Source organism: Prionailurus bengalensis, chromosome A1 (genome assembly GCF_016509475.1).
Source record: "Prionailurus bengalensis isolate Pbe53 chromosome A1, Fcat_Pben_1.1_paternal_pri, whole genome shotgun sequence".
Lineage (NCBI taxonomy): Eukaryota > Metazoa > Chordata > Mammalia > Carnivora > Felidae > Prionailurus > Prionailurus bengalensis.
The window spans coordinates 85,174,271-85,189,410 of record NC_057343.1 but is presented as its reverse complement, the minus strand read 5'-3'; positions in this window follow the sequence as shown (position 1 = coordinate 85,189,410).

Genomic DNA, 15,140 nt, shown 5'->3' with positions numbered 1-15,140 from the left:
AGGAAGAGAGAGGGAAAGGTGCTGAAGGGGTACTTGAAGAAATAATAGCTGAGAACTTCCCTGAACTGGGGAAGGAAAAAGGCATTGAAATCCAAGAGGCACAGAGAACTCCCTTCAGACGTAACTTGAATCGATCTTCTGCACGACATATCATAGTGAAACTGGCAAAATACAAGGATAAAGAGAAAATTCTGAAAGCAGCAAGGGGTAAACGTGCCCTCACATATAAAGGGAGACCTATAAGACTCGTGACTGATCTCTCTTTTGAAACTTGGCAGGCCAGAAAGAATTGGCACGAGATTTTCAGGGTGCTAGACAGAAAAAATATGCAGCCGAGAATCCTTTATCCAGCAAGTCTGTCATTTAGAATAGAAGGAGAGATAAAGGTCTTCCCAAACAAACAAAAACTGAAGGAATTTGTCACCACTAAACCAGCCCTACAAGAGATCCTAAGGGGGACCCTGTGAGACAAAGTCCCAGAGACATCACTACAAGCATAAAACATACAGACATCACAATGACTCTAAACCCATATCTTTCTATAGTTTTGCAGATTGTTTCCTTTGCTGTGAAGAAGCTTTTTATTTTGATGAGGCCCCAGCAGTTTATTTTTGCTTTTGTTTCCCTTGCCTCCAGAGACATGTTGAGTAAGAAGTTGCTGCGGGCAAGATCAGAGGTTTTTGCTTGCTTTCTCCTCGAGGATTTTGATGGCTTCCTGTCTTACATTGAGGTCTTTCATCCATTTTGAGTTTATTTTTGTGTATGGTGTAAGAAGGCGGTCCAGGTCCATTCTTGTGCATGTCGCTGTCCAATTTTTCCAGCACCACTTGCTGAAGAGGCTGTCTTTCTTCCATTGGATGTTCTTTCCTGCTTTGTCAAAGATTAGCTGGCCATACATTTGTGGGTCCATTTCTGGGTTCTCTATACTGTTCCATTGATCTGAATGTCTGTTTTTGTGCCAGTACCATATTGTCTTGATGATTACAGCTTTGCAGTATAGCTTTAAGTCTGGGATTGTGATGTCTCCTGCTTTGGCTTTCTTTTTCAAGATTGCTTTGGCTATTTGGGGCCTTTTCTGGTTCCATACAAATTTTAGGATTGTTTGTTCTAGCTCTGTGAAGAATGCTGGTGTTACTTTGATAGGGATTGCATTGAATATGTGGATTGCTTTGGGTAATATCGACATTTTAACAATATTTGTTCTTCCTATCTAGGAGCATGGAACCTTTTTTTTTTTCATTTTTTGTGTCTTCTTCAATTTCTTTCATAAGTTTTCTATAGTTTTCAGTGTATAGATTTTTCACCTCTTTGGTTAGATTTATTCTTAGGTATTTTATGGTGTTTGGTGCAACTGCAAATGGGACTGATTCCTTGATTTCTCTTCCTGTTGCTTCATTATTGGTGTATAGGAATGCAACCAATCTAGCAGTTCTTTGGTGGAAGTTTTTGCGTTTTCCATATAGAGTATCATGTCATCTGCAAAGAGTGAAAATTTGACCTCCCCCTGGTTGATTTGGATGCCTGTTATTTCTTTGTGTTGTCTGATTGCAGAGGCTAAGACTTCCAATACTGTGTTGAATAAGAGTGGAGAGAGTGGACATCCCTGTCTTGTTCCTCATCTTAGGGGGAAAGCTATCAGTTTTTCCCCGTTGAGGATAATATTAGCATTGTGTGTTTCATATATGGCTTTAATGAGCTGGAGGTATGATCCTTCTATCCCTACTTTCTTGAGTTTTTTTTTTTTTCAAGAAAGGATGCTGTATTTTGTCAAGTGCTTTCTCTGCATCTATTGAGAGGATCATATGGTTCTTGTCCTTTCTTTTATTGATGTGATGAATCACGTTCATTGTTTTGTGGATATTGAACCAGCCCTGCATCCCAGGTATAAATCCCACTTGGTCGTGGTGAATAATTTTCTTAATGTATTGTTGCATTTGGTTGGCTAATATCTTGTTGAGGATTTTTGCATCCATGTTCATCAGGGAAATTGGTCTATAGTTCTCCTTTTTTAGTGTGGTATCTGTCTGGTTTTGGAATCAAGGTAATGTTGGCTTCATAGAAAGAATTTGTAAGTTTTCCTTCCATTTCTATTTTTTGGAACAGCTTCAAGAGAATAGGTATTAACTCTTTCTTAAATGTTTTGTAGAATTCGCCTGGAAAGCCATCTGACCCTGGACTCTAGTTTTTTGGCAGATTTTTTATTACTAATTCTGTTTCCTTACTGGTTATGGGTCTGCTCAAATTTTCTATTTCTTCTTGTTTCACTTTTGGTAGTGCATATGTTTCTAAGAATTTGTCCATTTCTTCCAGTTGAAAAGGAACTTTCTTCCAGAGAAAATGAATTAATGAGGTAGAAAAATTGAAATAAAAAAACATAAAATTAAAAATATTAAAATTCAAAATTAAAAACACACCCACAAACAAAAATCAAATAGATGATGCTAGATCCTAGGTGTGTTTTCGTCTGGGTGACGAAAGTGGTTTGACAGATTAGAGGGAATAAAAGGGTCAGGAGGGAAATAAAAGGAAATAGGTTGAGAATTTGAAAAAATGAATACACTGAAATAGACTAAAATGAGATGATGGGGGTAAAATAGAATTTGAAAAAATATACACAAAAGTAAAGAATATAGTAAAAAATTAAAGAAAAATATTTTTAATAAAAATTAAAGATAATTATGATTTTTTATGTATTTAAGAAAAAAGAATGGAAATGAAAAAGAGAAAAAAGTAAAGAAAGAAAAAAGGAAAAAAAGGAAATCGTATGAAATTTGAAAAAGTGAATACACTGTAGTAGACTAAAATAAAATGATGGAAGTAAAATAGAATTTGAAAAAAAAATACACAAAAGTAAAAAATATAGTAATAAAAATTAAAGAAAATATTTTTAATAAAAATTGAAAATAAAAATGATTTTTTATCTTTCTGTATTCAAGAAAAAGAATTGTAAAAGAGAAAAAAAAGAAAGAACATTGAATAGATGAACCTGCTTCACAGATTGAAGACTGATATTGATTTGTTTTCCCCTAGAAGTCAGTCTATGTAACTCTTTATAGTCCATAAACAAGTCCAGAGGTGAGACTTGTGGTCTTGAAGAGCAAAGTTGGCCCAGTTGGGCGGGGCTCAGTGTAATAGTTTTGCTCTCCACTAGATGGCGCTGCTAGCCTACTGGGGTGGATTGTTGTACAGCAGTGGAACAGCTTTTCCCGTGGGCCTGAGAAAGTCCCAGATCCCACTCTGTTCCTGGGGATTCACTTTTCCCACCAGACCACCACCAGATATCAAACTGTGGAGTTGCAGCCTTTGCGCTCCCCTTGTTTTCAGTCTTAATGGAATTTAAACCCTCCCCTTTCTCCTTTATCCTTTCTCTTTTTTTAGTTTAGTCCCTGTGGTTGTTTCCAATTTTCCACTTTCTCTCCAGCTGCTTTTGGGGAGGGGTGCTTTCCCCGTATTCTACCCCCCCTCCCCAGTCTCTGTCCTCTCTCCACCCGCAAAAGCAGTTCCCTACCTTTTGCGGCTTCTTGTTCCCCAAATTCACCTCTCCATGCTGTGTACCTGATGAATTCTGTGGTTTGGGTTGTGTAGAATGTGTTAATCCTCCAAACAGTTTTCTAGGTGTGAAGGATGGTTTAGTGTTGGTTTGGTTGTATTTCATGGACGCTAGACACACAAAAAACTTCCATGTTGTTCCGCCATCTTGGCTCCTCCACCTGTTACTAATTGTTTTATGTGTTGTGGGTGTTCAGGTTGGGACCATAAATATTTACAATTGCTAGATCTTGTTGTATAGTCCTCTGTCTTTCATATAGTGCTCTTCTTCATCTGTTCTTACTGTCCTTGGTTTGAAATCTACTTTGTCTAATATAAGTATGGCAACTACAGCTTTCTTTCTGTACCCATTAGCAAAATAAATCATTCTCCACCCTATCACTTTTAGACTTTAAGTATCTTTAGGTGTAAAGTGAGTCTCTTGTAGGCAGCATATAAATGAGTCTATTTTTTTAAAATATATTTTAATGCTAATTCAGTGTCAGGTCATTACTTTTTTTAATGTTTTATTTATTTTTAAGACAGAGAGAGACAGAGCATGAGTGGGGATGGGGCAGAGAGAGAGGGAGACACAGAATCTGAAGCAGGCTCCAGGCTTAGCACAGAGCCCCACGCGGGGCTTGAACTCACGAACTGTGAGTTCATGACCTGAGCCAAGTCCGACGCTCAACCAACTGAGCCACCCAGGTGCCCCGAGTCTCTATTTTTTAGTAAATTCTGATATCCTATATCTTTTGCTTGGAACACTTAGTTCATTTACATACAGAGCGATTATTTATAGATATGAATTTAGTGCTATTGTATTACCTGTAACTTTGTTGTTTCTGAAGGTTTCTTTTCTTTCTTCTTTCTTTCTTTCTTTCTTTCTTTCTTGGCTTTGTTGTTTTGTCTTTGTTTCCCACTCAAAAAGTCCCTTTTAAAATGACTTGCAAGTGGGCTTTTCATAAATGGCTTTTATGATCTTTAAGTATGTTCCTTCTATCCCAACTTTTTCAAGGGTTTTTATTAAGAAAGGGTGCTGGATTTTTGTCAAAGGCCTTTTCTGCATCGATTGACAGGATCATATGGTTCTTCTCTTTTTTTTTTTTTTTGTTAATGTGATGTATCACGTTGATTGATTTGCAAATGTTGAACCAGCCCTGCATCCCAGGAATGAATCCCACTTGATCATGGTGAATAATTCTTTTTATATGCCGTTGAATTCGATTTGCTAGTATCTTATTGAGAAGTTTTGCATCCATATTCTTCAGGGATATTGGCCTGTAGTTCTCTTTTTTACTGGGTCTCTGTCTGGTTTAGGAATCAATACTGTCTTCATAGAATGAGCCTGGAAGTTTTCCTTCCCTTTCTATTTCTTGGAATAGCTTGAGAAGGATAGGTATTATCTCTGCTTTAAACGTCTGGTAGAACTCCCCTGGGAAGCCATCTGGTCCTGGACTCTTATTTGTTGGGAGATTTTTGATAACCGATTCAATTTCTTCGCTGGTTATGGGTCTGTTCAAGCTTTCTATTTCCTCCTGATTGAGTTTTGGAAGAGTGTGGGCGTGGGAGGGAGGAGAGGGTGGGTGATGGGTATTGAGGAGGGCACCTTTTGGGATGAGCACTGGGTGTTGTATGGAAACCAAATTTGTCAATAAATTTCATATAAAAATAAAATAAAATAAAATAAAATAAAATAAAATGACTTGCAGGTCTAGTTCAATGGTAATGAAATGCTTTGGATTTTGTTTGTGGGAAACTCTACATCTCTCCATCTATTATGAATAATAGCATTGCTGGATACAGTATTACTGGCTGCATATTTTTATGATTCAGTTCATTGAATATATCATGTCATTCCCTTCTGGCCTACCAAGTTTCTACTGTTAAGTCTGAAGCTAGCATTATGGGTCTTTCTTTGGAAGGGGATTTCTATTTCCTTCCTGCTCTCAGGATGTTTTCTCCATCTCTGTATTTTGCAAATTTTATTATGACATGTCTTGGTATTGGCCTGGTATTGTTGATGCAGATGGGAGTTATTTGTGCATCCTGGATTTGGATGTTAGTTTCCTTCCTCAGATTAGGGAAGTTTTCAGCTATAATTTGCTCAAATAGTACTTTCCCCCTTTCCCCCATCTTCTTCTAGGATTCCTATTGTATGAATGTTATCATGCTTTATGGAGTTGCTGAGTTCCCTAAGTCTACATTTGTGATCCAAGATTTTTCTTTTCCACTTTCCAGTTTTATTATTTTCCATAATTTTATCTTATATATTACTTACTCATTCCTCTGATTCTTCCAGCCTTGTGGTCATTACCACTAGTTGGTTTCATATCTTAGTTGTAGCATTGTTTATTTTACACTGACTAGTTTTTAGGTCTTTTATCTCTGAACTCCCTTGTGTCTTCTATGTTTTTCTTAAGCCCAGCTAGTATCCTTATGATTATTGGTTTAAACTCTATTTCAGACATTTTACTTACCTCTATTTTGATTAATCCTCTGGCCATGAACTCTTCTGTTCTTTTTATTGGGATAAATTCCTCTATCTTGTCATTGTTTGCAAGTGTCTGTTTTCTCTGTATTAGGAAATCTTGTTTTGCCTCTTGCACCTGAGAGTAATGGCTATATTAAGAAATGTCATATACTCACCAATAGCCTGGTGTTTCAATAAGTGTTTCTGGTGTATGCTGTGTGCACTCTGCTATTGTGTTGTGGCTGCTCTTTCCCTCAGGTCGGTCCTCTGCAGAGTTTCCCTTTGCATATAGTGGGAACTTCTTGGGCCTTGTCCAGTGTGTGGCAAATTTTAATGTGATGTGCTTTGGCCTGTTTGTTAAAAAAAGGCTACATCCAATATCCACTAGATCTGAAGATTTGCAACAGTTAATAGTCAGCATACTTGGTGCAACATGGGTATTTGTGCTGGCTTTCTGAGGAAGGGGCCCAGTGCTGCTCTGGATCTCAGACACACTTGCCCTCATAAAAAAGCACCTTCAGAATGCAGAGGGGTAGGGTTGGTTTAAGCAGATCTAGCATCCACTGTGGGTGCAGTATTGCTCACTGAAGTCAGTTTATGCTGATTTTCAGGGAATAAAAATGGAGTCAGTCCCAAGAGAGGGAAGTTCCTGCCATTGCTCTTCAAGAAGCTCTCACAGAAGGGTCAGTCTCCCCTCGTGTGGCCCAGGTTTCTTTCAGATCCCTACCTTCACCCTGTGTCTGAACCATCTGAGCATCTGGCGAAACAGTGCTCCTGTGTTTTATCTCAGGTACACCAGCTGGGTTTCAAAACTCCACATTTTAAGGACCTGGCATGAGTCAGAACCACATTGATCTTCTGGCAGGAGGTAGTTCTCACTGCACTGAGGCTAGTGCCAGTTTGTCCCCAGTGGACAGTGGCATGATTGCAGGGGCTTGGGGCTCATGATAAAGTTCAGCAAAAAGCCAGAATCCAGGTTAGCTGCCCTCAGTATGCATTCTGTGCCTATGCTAAAGAAAGAGGCAGCTTAATGGCACCAAAGGGCTCTTTTATCCCTTGACAAGCAGTGCCATCTCTCACAAATGCACTCCAGGAAGGGGAATCTTCTTCTAATGTGATTCAGGGGATCCTCAAAACATGTTGTCTGGGCTTGGGAAACTGCTTTCCTACTCAGGTGTACAACTATGCTTGCCAGTGTGAAACCCAGCAATGGCACAGACTTCTAAAACCAGAATTTGAGCTCCACTGCATATAAAAATTTATAAAAATCACCTCTCATGTTTTCTGAGTCAGTGCTTTTGCGTGTTTTATTTTTCATTTTCTTTTTTCTTCAATTTATACTAGGATTTTTATATGTATTTATTCATTTATTTATTTTATTTATTATTATTTTTTAACATTTAAATTTTAGTTAGTTAACATAGAATGCAATATTGATTTCAGGAGTAAGAGTGTAATTCAACACTATGTCATATGTAACAACATCCAGTGCTCCTCACAAATGCCCTTTTTAATACCCATCACCCATATCTCTACTCCCACCAACCTCCTTCCATCAGCCCTCAGTTTCTTATCTATTATTAAGAATCTCTGTGGTTTGTTTCCTTCTCTTATATTTCCTCCTTCCAATGTGTTCATCTGTTTTCTTTTATAAATTCTACATATGAGTAAAATCATATTGTGTTTACCTTTCTGTGGCTGGCTTATTTTGCTTGCATAATGCATTCTATCTCAGTCCACATCATTGCAAATGGTAAGATTTCATTATTTTTGATGGCTGAGTAATATCCCATTGTGTGTGTGTGTGTGTGTGTGTGTGTGTGTGTGTGTCACACCTCACTTCGTCTTTATCCATTCCTCAGTGGAAGGATATTTGTGCTCTCTCCATAGTTTGGTTACTGTTGTTTATATTGCTATAAACATCAGGGTGCTTGTACCTCTTCCAATCTTCATTTTTTAATTCTTTGGGTAAATATTTAACAGTACAATTACTGGATCATAGGGTAATTCTATTCTTAGTTTAGCTTAGTTTAGCTTTTACTGTTTTTAGGAATCTCCATACTGCTGTCCTGAGTGGCTACAGCAGTTTGTATTCCCAGAAACACTCAAGAGGGTTCCCGTTTGTCTGCACCCTGCCAACACATGTTCTTACTTGTGTTGCTAATTTTAGCCATTCTGACAGGTGTGAGGTGAAATGTACTTTTGATTTGCATCTCCCTTACGAGGAGTGACATTGACCATCTTTACATTTGTCTATTAGCCATCTCTACATCTTCATTGGAAAACTGCCTATTAACAACTTCTGCTCATTTATGAGCTGGACTGCATGTTTTTTGAGTGTTGAGTTTGATAAGTTATTTTTTTGGATACTAACCCTTTATCACATGTTGTTCAAAAATATTGCCTCCCATTCTGTAGACTGCCTTTTAGTTTTGTTGACTTGTTTCCTGTGATTTGAAAAAGCTTTTATCTTGGTGAAGTCCCAATATTTCATTTTTGCTTTTGCCTCGTTTACCTTCAAGGACATGTCTAGTAGGAAGTTGGTATGGCCGAGGTCAAAGAGGTTCCTGCTTGTGTTCTCAAGGATTTTTATGGTTCCCTGCCTCACTTTAGGTCTTTCATCCATTTTGCATTTAGTTTTGTGTATGTAGCAAGGAAGTGGTTTAGTTTCATTGTTCTGCATGTTTTGTGGTCCAATTTTCCCAGCACCACTTTTGAGAGATATTTTTTTACCATTGCATACTATTTCTGACTTTGTCAAAGATTAATTGACCATAGAGTTGTGGGTTCACTTTTGGGTTTTCTATTCCTTTTCATTGATCTATGCGTGTATTTTTGTGCCAGCACCATACTGTCTTGATAACAACACCTTTCTGATATAACTTGAAATATGGAATTGTGAGCACTGGGTGTTATACAGAAACCAATTTGATAATAAATTATATTTAATATAAAATATGGAATTATGATGCTTTAGTTTTCTTTTTCAAGATTACTTTGGCTATTCAGGGCCTTTTGAAGTTCCATACAAATTTTAGGATTGTTTGTTCTAGCTTTATGAAGAATTCTAGTGGTATTTTTATAAGAATTGCATTAAATGTGTAGGTTGCTTTGGGTAGTATAGACATTTTCACAATGTTTGTTCTTCCAATCCATAAGCATGGAATGCTTTTCAATTTCTTTGTGCTTTCTTCAATATCTTTCCTGTTTTCTATAGCTGTCAGAGTACAGATCTTTTACCTCTTTAGTTAGGTTTATTCCAATGTATCTTATTGTTTTTTGTGCAGTTTTAAATGTGATTGATTCCCCTATTTCTTTTTCTTTTACTTCATTATAGGTGTGTAGAAATGCAACAAATTTCTGCACATTGGTTTTATATGCTGTGACTTTGCTGAATTCAGGTATTAGTTCTAGCAATATTTAGTAGTCTTTCAAATTTTCTACATAGAGTATTATGTCATCTGCAACAGTGAAAGTTTGACTTCTTTCTTGCTGATTTTTATGCCTTTATTCATTCATTCATTCATTCATTCATTCATTCATTGTTATCTGTTTACTAGGACTAAAACTTTCAGTACTATGTTAAATAGTAATGCCAATGATGGACATCCTTGTCTTTTTCCTCAGCATAGTGGAATGGCTCTCAGTTTTTCCCCCTTGAGGATGATAATTGCTGTGGTTCTTTGTTTTAAGGCTTTTATGCTTTTGAGGTATGTTTCTTCTACCCTTATTTTGTTCAGGGTTTGTATGAAGAATGGATGTTGTATGTTTGTCAATTGCTTTTTCTGAATCTATTGACAGGATCATATGGTTCTTATCCATTCATTTATTAATTCTTTGTATCACATTTATTGATTTGCAAATATTTAACCAGCTCAGCAGTCCATGAATAAATCCCATTTGATTATGGTGAATACTTTTGTAATGTACTGTTGAATTTGATTTGCTAGTATCTTGTTGAGAATTTTTGCACCAATATTCTTCAAGGATATTTACTGGTAATTATTCTTTTTAGAGGGCCTTTCATTTTGGAATGAAGAAAATGGTGGCTTTGCAGATTGAGTTTGGAAGTTTTTCTTCTATTTCCATTTTTTTTTGAACAGTTTGGGATGTATAGATAGTAACTATTCTTCAAATGTCTGGTAAAATTCCTTTGGAAAGCCATCTGGCCCAGAACTCTTCTTCATTGGGAGATTTTTTTATTATTGATTCAATTTCCTTTCTGGTTATGGGTCTTTTCAAATTTTCCCTACGTCAGTTTGGCAGTTTTGTATTAGTTTCTAGTAATTTGTCCATTTCTTCTAGATTGCCTAGTTTGTGGGTATATAATTTTTCATAGTATTCTCTTATTATTGTTGTTATTTCTGTGGTATTTTTTGTGATCTCTCCTCTTTAATTCATGATTTTGACCAGTCGGTTCCTTTCTCTTTTGTTTTCAATAAATCCGGGTAGGTGTTTAAAACTTTTCTTAATTCTTTCACAAAACCTGCTTTTAGTTTTGTTGATCTGTTCTACTGTTTTTTTTCTCCTATATTGTAACATTTCTTCTTTAATGTTTATTATTTTCCTGATTTTTCTGGCTTTAGAATTTATTTGCTGTACATTCTATAGTTTCTTTAGGTGTAAGGCTAGGTTGTGCATTTGAGACCTTTCTTGCTTCATGATATTGGCCTGAACTGCAGTATGCTTTCCTATTAGGATTGCCTGTTCTTGGTTCCAAAAGTTTGGAACCTTAGGGGTCTGACTGTGGCCCTGCCTACCAAGTTACACCTGACAACACAGGGGAAGTGCCCTGCGGATTGGAGCCACCGTAGGGACTAGCCAAAATGATGAAATAGAAGAATTCTCCTCAAAAAAAAACTACAGGAAGTAATGACAGCTAATGAATTGATCAAAAAATTATTTAAGCAATATAATGGAACACGAATTTAGAATAATAGTCATAAAATTAATTGCTAGGCTTGAGAAAAGCATAGAGGACAGCAGAAAATCTATTGCTACAGAGATCAAGGGATTAAGAAATTGTCAAGAGTAGTTTAAAAAATGCTATAAATGAGGAGCAAAATAAAATGGAGGCAGCCATAGCACGGATTGAAGAGGAGAGGAGAGAATAGGTCAATTAGAAGATAAAATTATGGAAAAAGAGGAAGCTGAGAAAAAGAGAGATAAAAAAAACCCAGGAGTATGAGGGGAGAATTAGAGAACTAAGTGATGGAATCAAACTGAACAATATCTATATCATAGGAATTCCAGAAGAAGAAGAGAGAAAGGGGCTGAAGGTGTACTTGAAAAAATCATAGCTGAGAACTACCCTGATCTTGGTAAGGAAAAAGGCATTGAAATCCAAGAGGCACAGAGAACTCCCTTCAGACGTCACTTGAATTGATCTTGTGCACGACATATCATAGTGAAACTGGAAAAATACAAGGATAAAGAGAAAATTCTGAAAGCATCTAGGGATAAACAGGCTCTAACCTACAAAGGGAGACCCATAAAAGTAGTGGCAGACCTATCTACTGAAACTTGGCAGGCCAGAAAGGAATGGCAAAAAATCTTCAATGTGAAGAACAAAACAATATGCAGATGAGAATCTTTTATCCAGCAAGTCTGTCATTCAGAATAGAAAGAGAGATAAAGGTTTTCCCAAACAAAAACTCAAAGAATCACCACTAAACCAGCCCTACAAGAGTACTAAGAGGGACCTTGTGAGTGAAATGTTGTAAGTACCACAAAGTACCAGAGACATCACTACAAGAATGATACCTACAAATATCACAATGACTTTAAACCCATATCTTTCAATAATAACATTGAATGTAAATGTGGTAAATGCTACAAACAAAAGACATATGGTATCAGAATGGATAAAAAAAACAAGACCCATCTAACTTCTATCTACAAGAGACTCATTTTAGACCTGAGGACACCTTCAGATAGAAACTGAGGGGATAGAGAACTATCTATCATGCTACTAGAAGTCAAAAGAAAGCTGGAGTAGCCATACTTATATCAGACAAACTAGACTTTAAATTAAAGGCTGTAAAAAGAGATGAAGAAGGACATTGTATAACAATTACAGGGTCTATCCATCAGGAAGAGCTAACAATTGTATATGTCTATGCACCAAATTCAGGAGCCCCCAAATATATAAAACAATTAATCAAAAACATGAACAACCTTATAGATAAGAATGTGGTAATTTCAGGGGACTTTAATACTCACTTACAACAATGGATACATCATCTAAGCACAGGATCAATAAAGAAACAAGAGCCCTGAATGATACATTGGATCAGATGGACTTAACATATATTTAGAACTCTGCATCCCAAAGTAACAGAATATACTTTCTTCTCGAGTGCACATGGAACATTCTCAAGATAGATCACATACTGGGTCACAAAACAGCCCTTCATAAGTATAAAAGAATTGAGATCATACCATGCACACTTTCAGACCACAATGCTAGAAACTAGAAATCAGCCACAGGAAAAAGCCTGGAAAATCTCCAAAAGCATGCAGGTTAAAGAACAACCTACTAAAGAATGAATGGTCAACCAGGCAATTAGAGAAGAAATTTAACAATATATGGAAACAAATGAAATTGAAAATACAACAATGCAAATGCTTTGGGATGCAGTGAAGGCAGTCCTGAGAGAAAAATACATTGCAATCCAGGCCAATCTCAAGAAACAAGAAAAATCCCAAATACAAAATCTAAGAGCACACCTGAAGGAAATAGAATCAGAACAGCAAAGACACCCCAAACCCAGGAGAGGAAGAGAAATAATAAATATCATAGCAGAAATAACCAATATAGAATCTAAAAAAAACTGTAGAGCAGATCAATGAAACAAAGAGTTGTTTTTTTGAATACATACACAAAATTGGCACACCTCTAGCAAGGCTTCGCAAATAGAAAAGGGAGATGACCCAAATAGATAAAATAATGAATGGAAGTGGAATTATTACAACCAATCCCTCAGAAATACAAGCAATTATCAGGGAATACGATGAAAAATTATATGCCAACACCCTGGACAACCTAGAAGAAATGGACAAATTCCTAAACACTAATTGATTGGAAGAATAAATGTTGTTAAAATGTCAATACTACTTAAAGCTATTTACACATTCAATGCAGTCCCAATCAAAACTGTGCCTTCATTCATCTCAAAGCTACAACAAGCAATCCTACAATATGTTTGGAACCACAAAATACCCTGTGTAGCCCTGTGTAGTAATTTTGAAGAAGACCAAAGCGGGAGGCATCACAATCCCACACTTTAGCCTCTCCTACAAAGCCGTAATCATCAAGACAACATGGTATTGGCACAGAAACAGACACATCGACCAATGGAATAGAATAGAGACTCCAGAATTGGACCCACAAAAATATGGCCACCTAATCTTTGACAAAGCAGGAAAGAATATCTCATGCAAAATTGACAGTGTCATTAACAATTGGTGCTGGGAGAACTGGACAGCAGCATGCAGAAGGTTGAAACTAGACCACTTTCTTACACCATTCACAAAAATAAACTCAAAATGGGTAAAGGACCTGAATGTGAGACAGGAAACAATCAAACCCTAGAGGAGAATGCAGGAAAAAAAAACTCTCTGACCTCAGTCTCAGCAATTTCCTACTTGACACATCTTCAAAGGCAAGGGAAGCAAAGGCATTAGAAGCAAAAATGAACTATTGGAACCTCATGAAGATAAAAAGCTGCTGCACTGCAAAGGAAACAATCAAAAAAACTAGAAGGAAACCTACAGAATGGGAAAAGGTATTTGCAAATGACATATCAGACAAAGGGCTAGTATCCAAAATGTATAAAGAACTCACCAAACTCCACACCCCAAAAACAAATAATCCAGTGAAGAAATGGGAAGAAAACATGAATAGACACTTCTCTAAAGAAGACATCCAGATGGCCAACAGGCACATGAAAAAATGCAAAATGTCGCTCCTCATCAGGGAAATACAAATCAAAACCACACTCAGATTCCACCTCATGCCAATCAAAGTGGCTAAAAGGAACAAATCAGGAGACTATAGATGCTGGTGAGGATATGGAGAAATGGGAACCCTCTTTCACTGTTGGCGGGAAAGTAAACTGGGCAGCTGATCTGGAAAACAGAGTGAAGGTTTCTCAAAAAAATTAAAATTAGGGGCTCCAGGGTGGCTCAGTTGGGTGAGCATCCAACCTCAGCTCAGGTTATGATCTCACAGCTCATGAGTTCGAGCCCCACATCAGGCTCTGTGCTGGAAGCTCAGAGCCTGGAGCCTGATTCTGCTTCTGTGTCTCCCTCTCTCTCTGACTCTAACCCAGTCTCATTCTGTCTCTGTCTCTCTCAAATATAAATAAACATTTAAAAAATTAAAAATAAATCTGCCCCATGACCCAGCAATGGCACTGCTAGGAATTTACCCAATGGATTCAGGAGTGCTGATGCATAGGGGCACTTGTACCCTGATGTTTATAGCAGCACTCTCAACAATAGCCAAATTATGGAAAGAGCCTAAATGTCCATCAACTGATGAATGGATAAGGAAATTGTGGTTTGTATATACAATGGAATACTACTTGGCAATGAGAAAAAATTAAATATGTTGGATGGAATTGGAGAGTGTTATGCTAAGTGAAATAAGTCATACAGAGAAAGACGGATACCATATGTTTTCACTCTTATGTGGATCTTGAGAAACTTAACAGAAGACCATGGGGAGGGGGAGGAAAAAAATGTTAGAGAGGGAGAGAGCCAAACCATAAGAGACCCTTAAAAACTGAGAATAAACTGAGGGTTGATGGGGGGGGGGGGAGGGTGGGTGATGGGCACTGAGGAGGGCACCTGTTAGGATGAGCACTGGGTGTTGTATGGAAACCAATTTGAAAATAAATTTAATATTTAAAAAAATAGAAATATAAAAAACGTCACATGGGATTGTGTTGGGTGTGTATGAGGGGATAGCCAGCCCTACTGTCACAACTTCCCTTTCCTAACTGTGAGTTGTTCAAAATTAGACAACTGAATTCAGACCTGTGTGAAAATCAACCATGAATTTTATCCCAATACACTTACTACCTCCCCTTTTCAAAAATGAGAATATTGAATGTACCTCCTCAGATTATGGCGA